Source organism: Nerophis lumbriciformis, linkage group LG08, assembly GCF_033978685.3.
Source record: "Nerophis lumbriciformis linkage group LG08, RoL_Nlum_v2.1, whole genome shotgun sequence".
NCBI lineage: Eukaryota > Metazoa > Chordata > Actinopteri > Syngnathiformes > Syngnathidae > Nerophis > Nerophis lumbriciformis.
In genome coordinates, this window is record NC_084555.2 from 41,130,414 (window position 1) to 41,150,353 (window position 19,940).

The following is a 19,940-nucleotide window of genomic DNA, read 5'->3' on the forward strand; positions in this document are numbered from 1 at the left end:
CTGGAGGGGAGAAGTTTGAACAGTTTGTGACCAGGGTGTGAGGGTTCTGCACTGATGTTCCCTGCCCATTGCCTGACCTTGGACTGGTATAAGTCCTGTAGGGGGGAAGGTCGACACAGATGATCTTTTTGGCAGTCCTAATTGTCCGTTGCAGTCTGTGCCTGTCCAGCTTGGGTGCAGATCCAAACCAGACAGTGAATGATAGAGGTGTAGAATGTGATCAACAGTTCCTGAGGCAGGTTGAACTTCTTGAGCTGACACAGGAAGTACATCCTCTGCTATGCCTATTTTCCTAATTGTGTCTTTGTGGGAGGTTTACTTCAGGTCTGTGACATTGTGCATCCTAGGAACCTGAAAGAGTCCACAGTAGACACTGTGCTGTTCAGAATGTTAGCTTACCCTGTTGCTGTAACTCTGGATTCTCCAGTAATATCGACAGTCTGCAATAATCTGTTTTCTTGCTGCCCTCAGCCTCCTCCCAAATAAAATTGGTCGCAAACAGCCAATTTCTCAAAAGTAAATACAGGACACCCTCCTTCTCTCTAATTGTTCATGTTTAGCATGTCTGATTCCCCACATTCAATGTGGTGCAGTTTTCTGTTTGACATCCACAAACTGAGACAAACTAAAGCTTACCTAATACATGCACATCATGCAAGTAAAGGAGACTTTACGTGCATCTCCAGTCAGCAGACAACACATGCTCAAAGTTTTTGTGTGTTTACGTTGTTATCCAAGTCAGCATGTTGACTGAAAATTGTGAGTTTAGTGGGCTTAAAACCATCTTTGATCATTGAGGCCTGTGTTCGTGCTGACTCAGGTCGCAAATATTGGTGTTTAATTTGTCCTCCCGATGGAAGCCTAGTGCTGAGGGGCCTGACTGCAGACTGTTTAGTGAAGGATCATTGAGGTTAGATCTTCACTGATGACGGGAAGTGAAAGGGCCTCACGTTAATGCCAATGAAGCGTTTCCCACAAGCCGACTGATGCAACGACGCACTTGGCCACGATTCTGATGGTTGTTGTTCCAACTTGACCTCAAAGATCCCCAGTTGCTCAGATTCTTACTCCGCTGACATGGCTCTCACAGGCAATTTACTTGTCAAATAATCAATATTAGTCCACCAAAATGCTGGATGAGTGCCACATTCATTTTTTTCCTGTTGTTTTTTAACTCAAATATAAATCGGTAGAGGTTTTACTGTTAACAAAAGTAACAATGTCATGTTTCGTTTCTGTCTGTATGCTAGCAGGTCACTCTTCGGTTCATTGAAAATCATTTAAGACTGATAAGGAATCAATTGTAGGACTTAACCATTTGCATTCAGAGGTGGGAGTAAAAGTTCCACTGTTACTTAAAAAGCAGACAAGAGTACATTTTTGGAACAAAAGTGAGAAAGACATTTTTTGTTCATTTGGGAGACAGCAGTGTACTTTTTGGGTTCACATTGTATGATGCTAGGATTAGACAGACAGGACGCTAGCATTCTGAAGCAGTATTTCACTGTGACTCAAAACAAAAAGAGAAAATGTATTCAACATTTAAAAATCGCAGTTTGTCTTATTTTTGTTAGCTTGTCTATATGTTAGCAGTATGTGTGGCTATATTTTACATTTTACCAACTCAGTACTTTCAAAATGGTGCTGGTGCTTAAACAGTGGCCATACTGTTTAAAAAAACAAAGCCTTTTCATTTTTATCGAATTTTGTGGCATTCAATTTGAACAGAGTAATAATTTAAATACCTCAATTGTATGAACTAAAAGATAACTAAGCAATACATTCAAAAATAAAAAAATGTCATAACGGCGTGTCATAGGGACGGCGTGGCGCAGTGGAAGAATGGCCGTGCGCGACCCGAGGGTCCCTGGTTCAATCCCCACCTAGTACCAACCTCGTCATGTCCGTTGTGTCCTGAGCAAGACACTTCACCCTTGCTCCTGATGGGTGCTGGTTAGCGCCTTGCATGGCAGCTCCCTCCATCAGTGTGTGAATGTGTGTGTGAATGGGTAAATGTGGAAGTAGTGTCAAAGCGCTTTGAGTACCTTGAAGGTAGAAAAGCGCTATACAAGTACAACCCATTTATCATTTATTTATTTATAACTATTGCAGAAATACAGACCATAGAGAGGTGCAAGAAATGAGTTGCACAATTGTTGATACTCATAATTCTGGGGGTTCATAAATACATCCTTACTTGCTGTACCATCATAGCTGCATAATGAGGATGTCCTGTGTTGTTGTTGTGTCTACTGACTAGCTCTGTGTCTACCCCGCTATCGTTTTTTTAGACTCTATGTGCTTCTGATGCTAAAGTACTTACAAGACGTTACTTGTCAATACTTGTACAATATCATTGCCAAGCACTTGTTGCAGGTGGCTCAGTCTGCATTTATTTGCACCGAAGTAAGACACAAATAGCCACTTCATTTTTCAGTGTTGCTATTGTTGTTGACATTGGCATCCGTGCCATTATAGAATCATCCCTAGCTAGCAGGCTTCAAAAGAGTAATGCATAAAACTTAAAGGGGAACTGGACTTTTTTGGGGAATTTTGCCCATCGTTCACAATCATTATAAAAGACATGACGATGGATGTTTTTTTTTTTTGCACTCTAAATATTAAATACATGCGTTTAAAAGTTTGCTTACAATTGAGCCTATGTCCATTGAGGTTGTATATACAGTATGTAAGTATATATGTAATGTAGTAACAGGCAAATTTACAATTACATTCAATATTTACGTATTTTGATCATTTTAAGTATATGCGGCAAATTCATTTAAAAAACGCGTAACTTTTTTTTTTTCCTTCATCACTGATTATTAGTCACTGCAGACGTCATGAGAGCCAACAAACATAATAAAACATTACTTACCGTGCTGTCATTAGGATGTGAACTGCTGGAATGTTTATATATTCCCATTTAGATGAAGAATGACTCATAATCCTCACAAAGAAAAGGGGTGGGGGAAAGTGGGGCGGGGGGGAACCAAGTGTCTTTTCGTGTCATTACCGTCAGTTCCGGGTCCTAAATGGGTATCAACTTGTCAGAATACCTACTCAGACGTCTTCTGTCCAGGTGAGAGGCATGATTCATGATCTAGAATAAACTTACAGGGAGCAAGTAGCGAGGAAGCAGCAGACCACTCGATGATGTAAACATAGACACACAGAAGTGATCACGGCACGGCTATAAACCGTTTGTCTGCGTTAGCACTTATAATAACAATATCAATAATACTTGGTTAATATTCAAATCACGAAATGTAAATGGATTATTGCTGGTGGTTTTTAAATGGTTATTTTTCTGATTTTATGGCCAAAATATAGCAGTTCTCATTGTCATAGTCTCATTGTTATTCTAACTTGTAAATAAATGTCCGCTGTAAGCAAAAATAATCATGTCATCATGTCATCATGTCTTTCATAATGATTGTGAACAATAGGAAAAAATCCCCAAAAAGTGCAGTTCCCCTTTAAGAAAAGACTTTGGGACTCAACCATTTAAATTGTGAAGCATGGAGAAAAGTTCCACTGTAACTTAAACTGCAAAAAACAATTACATTTGTCCAACAACAGTGACAAAAATGCAAATTTGTAAATTGAAAGGGATAAAAAAGAAATTTTTTTAACGCTATCGGGCAGGCTACTTATTGGTTATGACTATGCTAGGATTAGGGGGAAAGGCTGCCACCATTGGAATTCTAAGGAAGAATAATGGTTCCATTGTGACTCAATACAGCAAAAATAGCAAATATATTCAAACATCAAAAAATATCTGTGTCATATTTGTGTAAACGTGTAAGTTAGCTAGCAGGCTACTTTCTGTTTCATTGCAAAATGCTAATAATAGATAAATGGGATGGTGGGGTAACAATTCCAATGAAACTCAAACAGTGAATAGAGAGAACACATTTTAACAAAAGTGAAACAAATTGTTTGTCTCCAAGTTAGCTCGCAGGCTAATTTCAAAGTCATGGAATGTGATGTGAAAAGTCATTCCTTTAAAGGTGGAGTGATTGCTAACCAATGTCTAGAAGTGTAATATAAACACTTTATGAAACACTTATAAAAGCCGCATTCAGATTTATTTTTTTTGCTGGTATACTCATGGCCACCATTGAGGACACAGAGGTCATGTACTCTGTATTTTTTTAGGTGACAAAAGGATGATGATATGACTGACTGACTGCACAGCGCGCTACAACTCCAACAACGTAATGCAAACAAGTTAACTTTTACTTTAAAAATGATCCGATCCGAAATGTGCTTTCAACATTAACATTTAATCATCCTGATGTAACTATTGTTGCTTTCACCTGAATGAAATTGATGTGAAACGCTGTCGGTATATTTCTATGAATTTTCTCATTCATCCAGGTCATTGTAATTAATCTCAGGGAATTCAATCGATCGCAACTAGACTGTTTGGTTTGTCTTAGAAGACGTTTGGCCTCTCATCCGAGTAGGCTTCATCAGTTCGTGCTCATAGACTTAGATTGGTCAGATCTAGTCTAGCAGCTGGTGCCAAAATCCCAAACCCATGTTGTTATAATGCTGTTGTCGTGTCAGTCAGGTGTCGCCCCGTCCTAAATACAGAACACGCGCTCTGTGTAGGGCTTCACGGTCAGTGTGGGGGGGCATTTTGCGTAAAGAAGCACATTAAGATGTACATTATCAAATGACAAGGCACTTCATGTAATATTTTACCCCAAACGTTACCTGGCCACGTCGTGCTCTGTCACTGATTAAAATATGAATGCAAAATATCCTTCATTACTCTCGGTGGCTCATTAGTACTTGCCGTGCAAAGCAGAAGATCTTGGGTTTGAACCCTGGTCGTGGTTGAAATTGTGTTATGTTTTTAAAATTGATGTTTTAATGATGTTAAAATTGTTTAGTAGGCTAAACTTCAGGATATTAATAAAAAAGTGGACTGTTATTAAATCATGCTGATTATCAAATATGTTAGATAAGTGATAGATAGTTATATAGTGCAATTAAAGCTTCTGTTACTCTGGAAATTCATTGTGTTGCTCAAGGTAATATAATTTGTATGGTGCTGGGATACACATGACTTCAGCCTCTTGGACGACCAATTTTTGACCTCGGTATTTGTCAAATCCTAGTTATGGCCCTGGGTATACTTATAGTTAAATATTTAGAAAAATAGTTAAGTCCATTATGCTGGTCAATCTCTCTGTAAAAGAATTCAAGCTCTCACAGGCTACGGAATGATTTATAATGCCGAGTGATGAATGACACTGATAATATAAACGCAGACATAGCACATATAAGCCCTAATTTGTTTGTTTTTAAAACTGCGGCTGCAGGAACAGGACCAAAGAAATTGCAGTCAAGTCAAAGTTATGTTTTGTAAGGAGGAACACTATTTCATAATCTTCAGCGGCTGGGGAAAAAGGAGGAGGAGAAGCAGTATACTGAAAAAAAAATCGTATTTAAAAAAAAAAAGGAAGATTTAGGCATATGTATAGTAAATACTGAGGATTTCTCAAAATAGGTAGTCCAAATAAATAATTCAGTGGAATATGTCAATGATGATAAGGCTCTGAGAGAGCAGCCGTGTGTACCCTCTCACGGTAATTATTAACAGTGCTATGAGAAGCTTACGTAACCACTGAGGAGCCTTTAGCTAACCTAACACACAATGCGCACACTCCAGCCGTCCCTTTGTTTGGTAAAAGACCGGCCTGGTGCTGCGCGGTCCGACAGGCTCTAAGTGTAATGTTTGTAATGTTTTGTTGCAGTTTGGCAAGTGAGCTAACAAGCATTTATTAACTTCAGTTATGACTCCGCTATGCCTGCAAAAGGTTTGCGTTGGCAGGAGTAAGCGTTTTTATTTGCTTGTTGTGACATGTCATCATTTTTATTCGGTTCTCGGCCGCGAGCCCGTCCTCCCTCCACCTCCCGCCCTTTCGCTCTCGTCCCATCCTCGGTCTTTTACGCCGAGCCTGGGAGCGGAATTCTGGGAGCATTTTTCCATGTGAAATGCCGAGGTCCCGTCGAAGGGTGTGACGCCAGTGCATTGTTCCAGCTGCAAAAAAAGGAACCGCTTGTGATGAAGCCAATTCCTGTCGGTCTCAAAAAAACAGGCACTTTCTCACACCGGTTTCCTTCCTCATTGGACAGCGTAAAACAATCACAAAGCAACTCGCAAAGCAGAAAAGAAAGAAAAAAAGGCAACAGAGTGAGATGTGGCATTGGGAAGAACGGTTTCCCTTTTTGTCATCATTCCCTGAAAATATGCCTTTATCTGCACACACGAAGAGCATTTTTCTCACCGCTCGACATATAACATGCCAACTTTGCAAGCTGGACTTATCTTTACTGCTTTGTATATTTGTCATCACTTGGGTGAATCTCATTGCATTCTGCTTTTTACTGTCCTGCGATGTTTGCTCGCATGCCAATCACAAGCAGACATTAGGCCGTAACAGAGCATGAATGGAGCTTTGAGGAAAAGCGCTGCAAAAAGGGCAGTCAGTGCAGGACTCAGGAAGCACCTGCCTGTTTGGAGTATTTATCTCAGCCCGCTCACATCAGGTGATTTCCTTGCTTTCATTATCAGCCCATGATCGCCTGGCCCCTATTGGCCGCGCCGGACCACTCCTTTTTACAAATCATTGATCTTGTGCAGACTCCCCGTTTCGCATGGTTCCTTTTTCCCACCAGGATCCCTTCTGAAGAGAAACGTATCCACACTGGAACTCGCCGGCAAATAGAGGGAACTCTTTAATGAGCCCAAACTCAAAGCTCTTCCTGATATTTCACCTCTGCCCTCACTTCACAAACACGGCAGCCATGAAGATGGCCTTCCCTTTCCTCCACGTGCCTATATCCAGACACAGTGAAAACAAGTGGGCTGCCTCATATAGCCTTAACCCTGCTGTCCTCCATGTCCCTCGTATTGGTTAACCCTGACCCATAAGGTAAAACTCTCATGGGCCTAAAGTCACGCTTGGCCAACTCAATTCATTGCCCAAATATTCTTGTTCAGTGGAACCTCGATTAACGAATACCTCTATTTGTGTCCTTTTCAGTTTGCGAACCATTACATCGCGCCAAATATGCCTCTGTGTGATGACCGTGTCTTGGCGTACGAACACTTAATTCAGTCATTCATTCATTTTGCATGTTGCTTGAAGCCATCGGGGGCTTTTTGATGACATCACTTCCTGTACACATGGGCACGCCCATTTCAAAGAAGCGGGCCCCCTATGTCATATCCTGTTTATGTCCTATGCACACGGGCGTGACCACTTCAAAGGGTTTCGACAGCTAGCGGCACTTCTGACTGGAGATGTCCAATAATATCGGCCTGCTGATATTATCGGCCGATAAATGCTTTAAAATGTAATATCGGAAATTATCGGTATCGTTTTTTTTATTATCGGTATCGTTTTTTGGGGGGTTTTTTTTTGTATTTTTTTATATTTTTTATTAAATCAACATAAAAAACACAAGATACACTTACAATTAATATACAAACCCAAAAAAAACTCCCTCCCCCATTTACACTCATTCACACTCATTCACACAAAAGGGTTGTTTCTTTCTGTTATTAACATTCTGGTTCTTACATTATATATCAATATATATCAATACAGTCTGCAAGGGATACAGTCCGTAAGCACACATGATTGTGCGTGCTGCTGGTCCACTAATAGTACTAACCTTTAACCGTTAATTTTCATTAAATACTAGTTTCTATATAACTGTTTTTATATTGTTTTACTTTCTTTTGTATTCAAGAATTTTTTTTAAATGTATTTATCTTATTTTATTTATTTATTTTTTTTAAAAAGGACCTTATCTTCACCATACCTGGTTGTCCATGTTAGGCATAATAATGTGTTAATTTCACCACTGTATATATCGGTTGATATCGGTATCGGTAATTAAGGGTTTGGTCAATATCGGAATATCGGCAAAAAGCCATTATCGGACATCCCTACTTCTGACGTGTTTATTTCAACCATTGTCGTATCTTGCGCCGGTCAGAGTTGTCTCCATCTTGCTTAGAGATCACTTTGTGTGATCAGAAACGGTTTAAATGTGTCACAAAAACAGATGTCCGATAATGCCTTTTTTGCCGATATCCGATATTCCGATATTGTCCAACTCTTAATTACCGATTCCGATATCAACCGATACCGATATATACAGTTGTGGAATTAACACATTATTCTGCCTAATTTTGTTGTGATGCCCCGCTGGATGCATTAAACAATGTAACAATGGGGAGGGGTTACTGTCATGATCTGGCTGTACAACTGATTCCCGTTTCTTTCTGACTAAAGCTCTCCAGTCCATTCACGCCGTGCCAGTAGATTCCTGATGGTTCACCCTTCAAGTCGTGTTCATCTTCTCTGCTTTGGCTCCACTTTGTCATGTTCTGTGGTCATGTTTTGTTTGGTTATGTTCTGTTGCTTTAAGACTCTTTTAGTTCCTGTTTATGCTCCATTGTTTCAGTTACCATGTCAAATCATTAGTTTCACCTGCCTCATTTGTTTGGACTCACGCACCTGTGTTAATCATGTCATTATAATTTAAGCCTGTAGTTGCCAGGTAGTCGGCCTGGCGACATTGCTCACTTCATGCCATGATTCCCGACTTTCGATGCTTGTATTTCATGCCATAGTTTTCATGCTCGTTTCACGTCACAGTAAGTGTAGTTTTGTTTCATGTCCATAGTTTCTGTCTCAGTGCTAGTATTGTTCCCTGCGTTAAGTTTGTGTCTCCGCCTTGTGCACGCTTTTTGTTTTTATAGTACTTTTGAGTAATTAAATCATGTTCCTACCTTCTTCTGGTGTCCGGTCAAGTCCGTTTGCACCACGGGAAAACATTTCTCGCAGTAAGCTGCACCAAAGTCCTTGTCTTGACACACTTACGCTTCTCATTTCTAGTGACTCTGTCCTGGCGCTGCCGTGTATTGTTAACTGTTTCATCTCCACACCTTTTGTGTGTGTTTCATGTTTTTTGACCTTGTTTGTGTTCATCATTAGTTATTTTTCCTTGCTCCTTTTTGAGTGCACTTTTTGTTATTATTCTTATTATTTCTTCTTTACATTAGGGTCCTATTCAAAACCGATCATGACACATATGTCGTAAGGATACTTGGCATTAGCTTATACAGGCTTTTTCAGTTACAGATTTGTCCCTGGTACTTAAACACCTATTCTAATTCACAGAAAATTATTGAAGACAATCCCATTTTTGAAAATTAGGAGTGGTTGCTGGAGGGAGGTCAGTTTGTTACTCAATTTGAATACCGCTCCTCCGCCTCTTTTTTCACCAAATTGAGGATCCCACTTAGTCAGAGCTTTTCACCTATTAAAAGGGTTAACATCCTTGAAATTTTTAAGGTGTGGTGCAGCTGTTGATATAATTTCTCTTAAATTACATGCATGCTCATTGCTGCAGGAGGACCAGGCACAAGTGTTGTCTATAATTGTGGAGCACATAAGATACAAAAATTATTATTTAGGCTAAATGTATGTAATCACACACTACAGATGCACACACAGATTATATGAAATGTTTGATTGCGTGTGTGTGTATGTGTGTGTGTGTGTGTGTGTGCGTGTGTGTGTTTGTGTGTGTGTGTGTGTGTGTGTGTGTGTGTGTGTGTGTGTGTGTGTGTGTGTGTGTGTGTGTGTGTGTGTGTGTGTGTGTGTGTGTGTGTGTGTGTGTGTGTGCTTCTTCTGTAGAATTAGGTGCACTGATCAACAGATCATGCCCTAACTCAGCCTTACTCAGGGGTGTCCAGAAAAAATAAATAAATAAAATAAAATAAAAATAAAATACAATTTACAAAAATAATATATATATATATATATATATATATATATATAAATTATTAAATAACTTTTGTAATCTATTTTTACGGGCTTTCCTCTTTGTGATGTTAAGTTCATGTTATGCGCTTTTATACAGTATATGCCTTGAGCTCTTATTTTGAAGGCGCTAAGAGCGGAAGTGATGACACGTTGGAGTGGAGCGGAGGTTTTTGAAAGAAGGTAAATAAAGTGGTCCTCGTGTAAACTGGAGCCTCCGTGTTTGTTATTTTGTAGTTTCATACTGTATAGGCGACATTTATAAACCCTCGGTTACACTTTTTTAAATAGATTCAATCTTGCACGTGGAAAGTTTAAGTGAGGGCTTTAGTTGATGTAACACTCCCGTCAGGGGGTGCATTAATCCAGCACAACAGCGGCGCATGGACTTCATTTATAAGTAAATGTAAGACCATAATAACGTTTTTTTAATTAAATGTGCTTTTTTGTGTGCTACAGTTTGTATGTGTAAAGTTAAAGTTAAGTTAAAGTACCAATGATTGTCACACACACACACTAGGTGTAATGAAAGTTGTCCTCTGCATTTGACCCATCCCCTTGATCACCCCCTGGGAGGTGAGGGGAGCAGTCGGCAGCAGCGGCGCTGCGCCCGGAAATAATTTTTAGTGATTTAACCCCCAATTCCAACCCTTGATGCTGAGTGCCAAGCAGGGAAGAATGCTGGTATGAGCTTTTAAACATAACCCGTTAACTGCTGCTAATCAAATGGTGAATAAGATACTCTTTAGGGTTCATATTGTCAGAGTTTGTAGGTGACGAACCCCAAGATGCAGAGAAGGCGGAAGGCATTGTACGAGAAAACATGATTTAATTAAACACTAAGGCAAAACTACAAACGAAAGGGTAACAAAAAGCGCGCACAAGGCGGAGAACAAACTTGGCTATGAACTAAAATAGCACAGAGGCTAACTGTGGACAAGAAACCAAAAACACTTACTGTGACACGAAGGAACTAGGACATGAGCAGAGTGAAACAAAAGTAGACAGGGCTACAACGACACGTGTTAAGACAGGTAGTAGTGACAATGATCCAGCAGTGACTGGAGGGTAGGGCAGGTATAAATAGCAGCTGGCTGATTGACACCAGGTGTGGCCAGGTGCCAATCAGCCACAGCTGAAGGGACACAGCACTCAGGGAGAAACAGGAAACAGAACCAAAATAAGAGCGTTGACAGGAAATGACAGAGGAAAAACTAAAACTTGACCAAACTGTCAGGGACAAGCCTGACACATATGTTTGTAAATCTGACTGTGATGAAGTCAGTGCCTCACCAGCCATGAACCTCACCGCACGTCACTGATATATATATATATATAGATACATACCTGTATATATATATATATATATATATATATATATATATATATATATATATATATATATATATACACAGGTATATATCTATATATATATATATATATATATATATATATATATATATATATATATATATATATATATATATATATATATATATATATGTATGTGTGGGGAAAAAAATCACAAGACTATTTCATCTCTACAGGCCTGTTTCATGAGGGGGGGTACCCTCAATCATCAGGAGATTTTAATGGGAGCATTCGCATCCATGGTTTGTATAGGGCACAGAGTGGGTGGGTACAGGCTGGCCTAGGGGCGTGGTGATTGGCTCATGTGTTACCTAGGAGGTGTTTCCGTCTATGGCGGCATGTTGTTACAATTTCGCTGCGCTTGTTGAGGGATGACAGGTCTGGACGGTAAATAATAAACAGTTTCTCTTTCAAGCATAGGTTGCATCTTTTATTACCACTATTGTAAGGTGTGCTGGATGCAAGAATTTGCCATGTTATTGAATATTCAACATTATTGTCTTTGAGGTCCCAAATGTGTTTGCTGAGTTCTGTGGTATTTCGCAGGTTTTTGTTCCTGAAAGAAGCCTTGTGATTGTTCCATCTGGTTTTGAATTCTCCCTCGGTTAATCCTACATATGTGTCGGATGTGTTAATGTCCTTGCGTATTACCTTAGATTGGTAATAGCACACCTTACAATAGTGGTAATAAAAGATGCAACCTATGCTTGAAAGAGAAACTGTTTATTATTTACCGTCCAGACCTGTCATCCCTCAACAAGCGCAGCGAAATTGTAACAACATGCCGCCATAGACGGAAACACCTCCTAGGTAACACATGAGCCAATCACCACGCCCCTAGGCCAGCCTGTACCCACCCACTCTGTGCCCTATATAAACCATGGTATGCGAATGCTCCCATTAAAATCTCCTGATGATTGAGGGTACCCCCCCTCATGAAACAGGTCTGTAGAGATGAAATAGTCTTGTGATTTTTTTCCCACACATACATATATATATATATATATATATATATATATATATATATATATTTATATATATATATATATATATATATATATCTACATCCTGAAAATATGCAAACAAAACTGTGTTTAGATAATTGATACTTCAAACTTGCATAAATAAATCTTAAGGATATAATATAACTTGGCTTCTGAGAGCTTCAAAATGTAATGAATAAAATGCTAAAGTTGTTGATAAACAAGCAGTTATTTTAATAATTAAATATGGTCATTTTAAATGAATTATTATGATCATTTAAAATTAATTATTTCATATATGTTTATTTTAATGTATAATTCTATGGCTGGATGTAATAAGGAGTCAGAAAAAATACAAATAAAAACACAATTAATTTTGATGTTTTTAGCAAAATATAGTAAAAATGTATTTAGTTTTTTTTGTAATTAACAAATATCTTTATTTTTAGGTAAGATAAACATAATAATACAATGTGTCTCTAGCCTGGATGATTTAGTTCTTGTCACCCTGTTGTCCTCCTGTCATAAAAAAAAGGCTGTCCTCACTCAGGCCACGCCCCCTCCAGCTCCGGCTGAAAATCGGGAGATTTTCGGGAAAATATTTGTCCCGGGAGGTTTTTGGGAGAGGCGCTGAATTTCGGGAGTCTCCCGGAAAATTCGGGAGGGTTGGCAAGTATGATATATATATATATATCCATTTTCCTACCGCTTGTCCCTATATATCAGGAGAAAATCTCCTGATGAGTGGATAACTACGAAACAGGCTTTTTGAGATGAACATGTGGTCTATTTGTCTCTGTGGATGTGTTTGTGTGTGTGTGTGTGTGTGTTTGTGTGTGTGTGTGTGTGTGTGTGTGTGTGTGTGTGTGTGTGTGTGTGTGTGTGTGTGTGTGTGTGTGTGTGTGTGTGTGTGTGTGGGTGTGTGTGTGTGTGTGTGTGTGTGTGTGTGTGTGTGTGCCTCTTCTGTAAAATTGGGTGCACAGGTCATGCCCTAACTCAGCCTTACTCAGGGGTGTCCAGAAAAAAATAAAAAAATAAATAAAAATACAATTAAAATACAATTTACAAAAATAATGAGATGAACCTGTAGTCTATTTGTCTCTTTCTTATACTACTATATACCATGCTCTACACTCACGTATTGAGCACTGTTTTACAAAAATCTGTCCTACGCTGTAATAATATATATATATATATGTGTCTCTAGTCTGGATGATTTAGTTCTTGTCACCCTGTTGTCCTCCTGTCATAAAAAAAAGGCTGTCCTCACTCAGGTCCGCATGGAGCTGGAGGGGGCGTGGCCTCCAGCTCCGGCTGAAAATCGGGAGATTTTCGGGAGAATATTTGTCCCGGGAGGTTTTTGGGAGAGGCGCTGAATTTCGGGAGTCTCCCGGAAAATTCGGGAGGGTTGGGAAGTATGATATATATATATATATCCATTTTCCTACCGCTTGTCCCTATATATCAGGAGAAAATCTCCTGATGAGTGGATAACTACGAAACAGGCTTTTTGAGATGAACATGTGGTCTATTTGTCTCTGTGGATGTGTTTGTGTGTGTGTGTGTGTGTGTGTGTGTGTGTGTGTGTGTGTGTGTGTGTGTGTGTGTGTGTGTGTGTGTGTGCCTCTTCTGTAAAATTGGGTGCACAGGTCATGCCCTAACTCAGCCTTACTCAGGGGTGTCCAGAAAAAATAAAAAATAAAAATAAAAATACAATTAAAATACAATTTACAAAAATAATGAGATGAACCTGTAGTCTATTTGTCTCTTTCTTATACTACTATATACCATGCTCTACACTCACGTATTGAGCACTGTTTTACAAAAATCTGTCCTACGCTGTATATATATATATATATATATATATATATATATATATATATATATATATATATATATATATATATATATATATGAAGGGACAAGCGGTAGAAAATGGATGGATGGATGGATGTATATAAATACAACATTTTATTCTTTAAAAATAATTATATAGACAACATTTAATCAGCTTGACAAAGCATATTATTATTAGTCTTATAAGTATCAACATTTCAACTTTTTCTCGTTACAATGCCCCTTCTCGAAAGCAGCTGAGATAGGCTCCAGCACCCCCAGCGACCCCAAAAAGGGGCAAGCGGTAGAAAATGGATGGATGGGATGGACATGCACCTTTTTGATTTTTTCCTCCATTTTTGCTGTAGTTGTTGCTTCTTTGTTTTAAAAATTTACTTTTAGAATGTGCCACCGGTAAAAATGAGCTTTGACTAACGGCTCACACCAATCTAAAGTAGATATACTAAAAAGTCATATTTTATTTTTTTTTTTAAAATACAGCTACATGTAACAACATGTATTATTATTAATATATTTGATAATAGTATTAACTTTTTCTTGTTAGATTACATATCATATTTCCTGTTTTTTATAGAATTTTTTAAATTGTATTTTTAGAATGTGCCGAGGGCAAAAAACAAAAACAAAAAAACAAGCTGCGGGCTGCAAATTGTCCCTGTGCCAGACATTTGACACCTGTGCCCCAACAGGGCCATTATTTTGGTGGTTATTTATATTAGCAGGCCTTCAGCTGCAATGATGTCATGCTCTCAAATAGCTCACATTATCCATAATTGAATATTAGCCGAGTTAAACCCATAGAAGCCCAAATTACCTCCATTCCCTCCCCCTCCCGTGTGCGTGGCCTTTCAGTGGCCCTGCCTTCCGTACTATCTTGTTATCTCAGCAAGTGCTTCCTGTGAGCACCTCACTCTTCTCTTGGACATGTGCTGGAGCTTGTGCCGAGTTACTTCCATGGGGTATTGTTCTCCCATAGTTTGAGCGTCGTAAATTAACTGGAAACGATTTGTCAAACATGAGAGTCAGGAAGGGGTGGAAAACAACAACAAAATCAGGGGCCCTCATGTGGCCCCTGCATTGAACCAAGTATGGCACAAATATGTTAATGGCCGCTCTAATTACCGATTATTATACTGAACACTCAAGTATGAGCAAAGTGCAAGATTTTGTTTTACTTATTCCCAGTGCACCAAACACTATCTTTACTATGTGGGACTTGCAAAAATGCCATGTTATATAATATTGGACACACTTATCAGACACTTGATTTGGTACACCTGCACAATTCAATGTAATCTAAAAAATTATGCCTTTGCAAAAATAGTTTTGATAGACATTCTCTAAGGCAGTGTTTTTCAACCTTTTTTGAGCCAAGGCACATTTTTTGCGTTGAAAAAATCCGGAGGCACACCACCAGCAGAAATCATAAACTCAGTTGACAGTAAAAAGTCGTTGTCGCAATTGTTGGATATGAATTTAAACCATAACCAAGCATGTATCACTATAGCTCTTGTCTCAAAATAGGTGTACTGTCACCACCTGTCACATCACACCCTGAGTTATTTGGAGTTTTTTGCTGTTTTCCTGTGTGTAGTGTTTTAGTCCTTGTCTTGCGCTCCTATTTTGGTGGCTTTTTCTCTTTTTTTGGTATTTGGTAATTTCTTGTAGCAGTTTCATGTCTTATATTTCCCGCATCTACTTTGTTTTAGCAATCAAGAATATTTATAAATAAATGATAAATGGGTTATACTTGTATAGCGCTTTTCTACCTTCAAGGTACTCAAAGCGCTTTGACAGTATTTCCACATTTACCCATTCACACACACATTCACACACTGATGGCGGGAGCTGCCATGCAAGGAGCTAACCAACAGCCATCAGGAGCAAGGGGTGAAGTGTCTTGCCCAAGGACACAACGGACGTGACTAGGATGGTAGAAGGTGGGGATTGAACCCCAGTAACCAGCAACCCTGCGATTGCTGGCACGGCCACTCTACCAACCTCGCCACAACGTCCGTTTTAGTTGTTTTTATCCTTCTTTGTGGGGACATTGTTGATAGTCATGTCATGTTCGGATGTACATTGTGGACGCCGTCTTTGCTCCGCAGTAAGTCTTTGCTGTCGTCCAGCATTCTGTTTTTGTTTACTTTGTAGCCAGTTCAGTTTTACTTTCGTTCTGCATAGCCTTCCAAAAGCTTCAATGCCTTTTCTTAGCGGCACTCACCTTTTGTTTATTGTTGGTTTAAGCATAAGACACTTTTTTACCTGCCTTTACAAAGCAATTAGCTACCGGCTGCCACATACTGATATGGAAGAGTATTACACGGTTACTCTGCCGAGCTCTGGACAGCACCGACACTCAAAAACAACACATAATTTGCAGACTATAATTACTGTTTTGCAAAAAATGTTTTGAACCCAAATATGTGAAATTAGATCATCTCCCACGGCACACCAGACTGTATCTCACGCTAGTGTGCCGCGGCACAGTGGTTGAGAAACACTGCTCTAAGGGGTATTCATTACCTCTGCCAGATGGTTATGCAATCTTTGTCTGTCTGTTAGCTAGCAAAATAGCTCAAAAAGCTATGGGTGTATTTTATGTGTGTGTGTGTGTGTGTGTGTGTGTGTGTGTGTGTGTGTGTGTGTGTGTGTGTGTGTGTGCGCGCGCGTGTGTGTGTGTGTGTGTGTGTGTGTGTGTGCGTATGTGCGTGCTTGTGTGTGCATGCTGGCAGATCCGCAAAGACAAAGATAGTGGAGAAAGACAAGAGTGTTCACTCTGTTTCTTTCATTCTGCTACAGATAGCTCAAAAAGTTATGGGCGGATTTTTATCGACTTTTCAGGAAATGTCAAAAATGGGATAAGGAACAAGTGGTTATATTTTGGGCCTGATCCGGATTTAGGACAGTTTTATTCTTGGCAGATGGGGCTTTGAACAATATATTTATTGTTTGGGTAGTAGTTTGCAGTGGTGTACAACTGCAATGCACCAATATATTAGGAACATTTTTCAGAATGATGCAGTGTAAATCAGTGAAAAGTCCAATCACAATAATATTTGTTGTTAAAAGGCAGAATTGTTTTAAATACAAATACAATAAGGTAACACCAAAAGCATATTTGAGAAAATACTTCCCATAATGACAAGAAACAACTTGCTTACTTGACAATACAAGAGGGACCACCCTGCGTTTATCCCAAAAACCTGATTCCTAATAACCTTCAAAATGACACACTTTAAAGAGGGAATTCCTGAGCATTAGAGGATGTCTCGCACACATCCTGGCTTTTAATCGACCCTCGTGCTCTCACCTCCCTGCGTCAAGGTCTCATAGTACTATAGCAACCTATTTTAGGGAGCAGTGTCACATCCTTCTTCTGCTCATAAGAAACACAGAGGGCACCGGTCTTTTATAATTTAACCACAGCCTGTCTCAGTTATGCTGAAGTGGAGTTTAGCAGAGCGCTCTAAAAGTCTTCCAATCTGGAATTCAACTGATAACAAATATATTTGACAGAGACAGTATGTCCTGTTTCCACTGCACGGTACCCTATTTGGCTCGCTTGTCTTAGATTCTGTCTTTTAACCTTTGTCCTAGCAAATACGAGGTTATAGTTTGGCTCCTAACCCAGAATCACGACAAATGCGTCCAATGTGGTTCCAATTGACTGAGCCATATCATAAAGGTAACATGATCAGATTAAGGTGTTTCCATATGTTAATGTAAGAATGCTTATTTCCAGCCAAATTATGAGAGAAATCCGAGTTAGTGCATGGAAACGTACTGACTGACATGTGTTCACTGCCGCACAGTGTGTACCTGGAAGCATTGACGGAAGATGCCTTGCTCCCCCTCTTGTATAGCACAGCGCAGAAAAGAGCACTGGTTGTTACTATGATTTTCTGTTGTAGTTGCACAAAAATATATACATTTCGGCCAATACCGATTAAAGAAGGCCGGTATCGATATCTTCAAAATGCCAAAATATCAGCTCCGATAATCAGTCGATCCCTACCTCTTTGTCTCCATTTGCTGCACCACTCAGTATTGTCACATAAAATGTACCTTTTTTGTGTCGAGAGTAAATACAAGAGACCCTCATTCTTGTGCATTGTAAGGCATTTGTTCTGACTGATGCTGACGAATTGCTAACACGTTTTTATCATGGTAAAACTGGACACTGGAACTGATTATTTATGTTATTGATTCTCGGTGCATGAAATGGATTACAAATGAACTGCTCAGAAAGACATTCGGCCTTTCATCCACGCATGCTTCATCAGTTCTTCCTCAAAGACTAGATAGACAGCTCTCATCTCGAGCACATAGATGCAGGAAATGGTCTACTGTAGCTCTGACTAGATCTGTGAGAGAGGAGAACATCTTCCAAGACAACATATGAAGTCCACTTGCCCTGAGAATCCAATTCTGGATGAGAATAGGAATATTCACAGCCACTATTTGAATGGATTTTGATCCAATGGGAAAATTGAAAGTCAACCATTGTGTTAAACGTCCAATGTCACTTTGCAATCATCCATTTTTGGCCTCTGCTTGAGTTCTGTCCAGTTCTTGCCTGTACTATCCCCTCAGGGGCTCCCGGACTGTCATAACCAATGTTCCCTTGGATGGAAGTGACCTCAGGGGACACTGAGATTGACAGGGATGGCGAATTAAAGGTCTATGGAGAGTCAAGATGGTAGTCAGAGGCGCAAGAGTAAAAACATGCAGTAAAGTATGCCAACAACAGCAGTGTGCCCTTTGCAGTCACATGGGAACTCCTCACCCTACTCTCCCTCTCCTCCACAGACAGGACAGTCCCTATGTGGTCGCTTTCCGCTCACACACGAGGCCCTCAGTGCAGACCATGCCAAACAGGATAACGCCGAGAACTCACATTTTGAAGTTCCAAAGAAAATCCAATTAAGTAACATTTTACAAAATTGCCTGGTTGAAAAAAGGGACCCTGGCAGTCATCACTGGCCATACAAATGACTGTGATTCACTGCGAAAACAACTTCCTGCACAGTAAAATAACAGCAAGTATGTGTTTGTGCGGAATCAAAAGGAAGTTCCTCCCTTATAGGAGAGTGGATTGTTCTCCAGTTGGATTGTTTATACAAAGCTTCATGTTTGCTTTAAATTATGTTACACTCAATGACAAGAGCCTTTCGGGTTTTGCACAGGAACAAATACTGCACGCCTCATTTGGACTGAGTGTGCATCTTTTAGTTTCTCTCCAGACCTCAACAAAGACTGATATGATGTGTTTGCAATTGTGTTATTTGATTTGGATGGTCTATTAGTTCAGTGGTTCTCAAACTTTTTTCAGCGATGTACCCCCTGTGAATTTTTTTTTAATTCAAGTACCCCCTAATCAGAGCAAAGCATTTTTGGTTAAAAAAAAGAGATAAAGAAGTAAAATACAGCACTATGTCATCAGTTTCTGATTTATTAAATGGTATAACAGTGCAAAATATTGCTCATTTGTAGTGGTCTTTCTTGAACTATTTGGAAAAATATATATAAAAATAACTAAAAACATGTTGAAAAATAAACAAGTGATTCAATTATAAATAAAGATTTCTCACATAGAAGTAATCATCAACTTAAAGTGCCCTCTTTGGGGATTGTAATAGAGATCCAGCTGGATTCATGAACTTAATTCTAAACATTTCTTCACAAAAAAAGAAATCTTTAACATCAATGTTTATGGAACATGTCCACAAAAAAACTAGCTGTCAACAATGTCTTTTCCCATTGTATGTACTCTCCGGCAATCAGAGTCATTTGATAAAGGCACATTCTTTATTTTCTCGGCTTCGTTTTTATCCAGTATTGTCTCGACCAGCACTGCAGCAGCTGG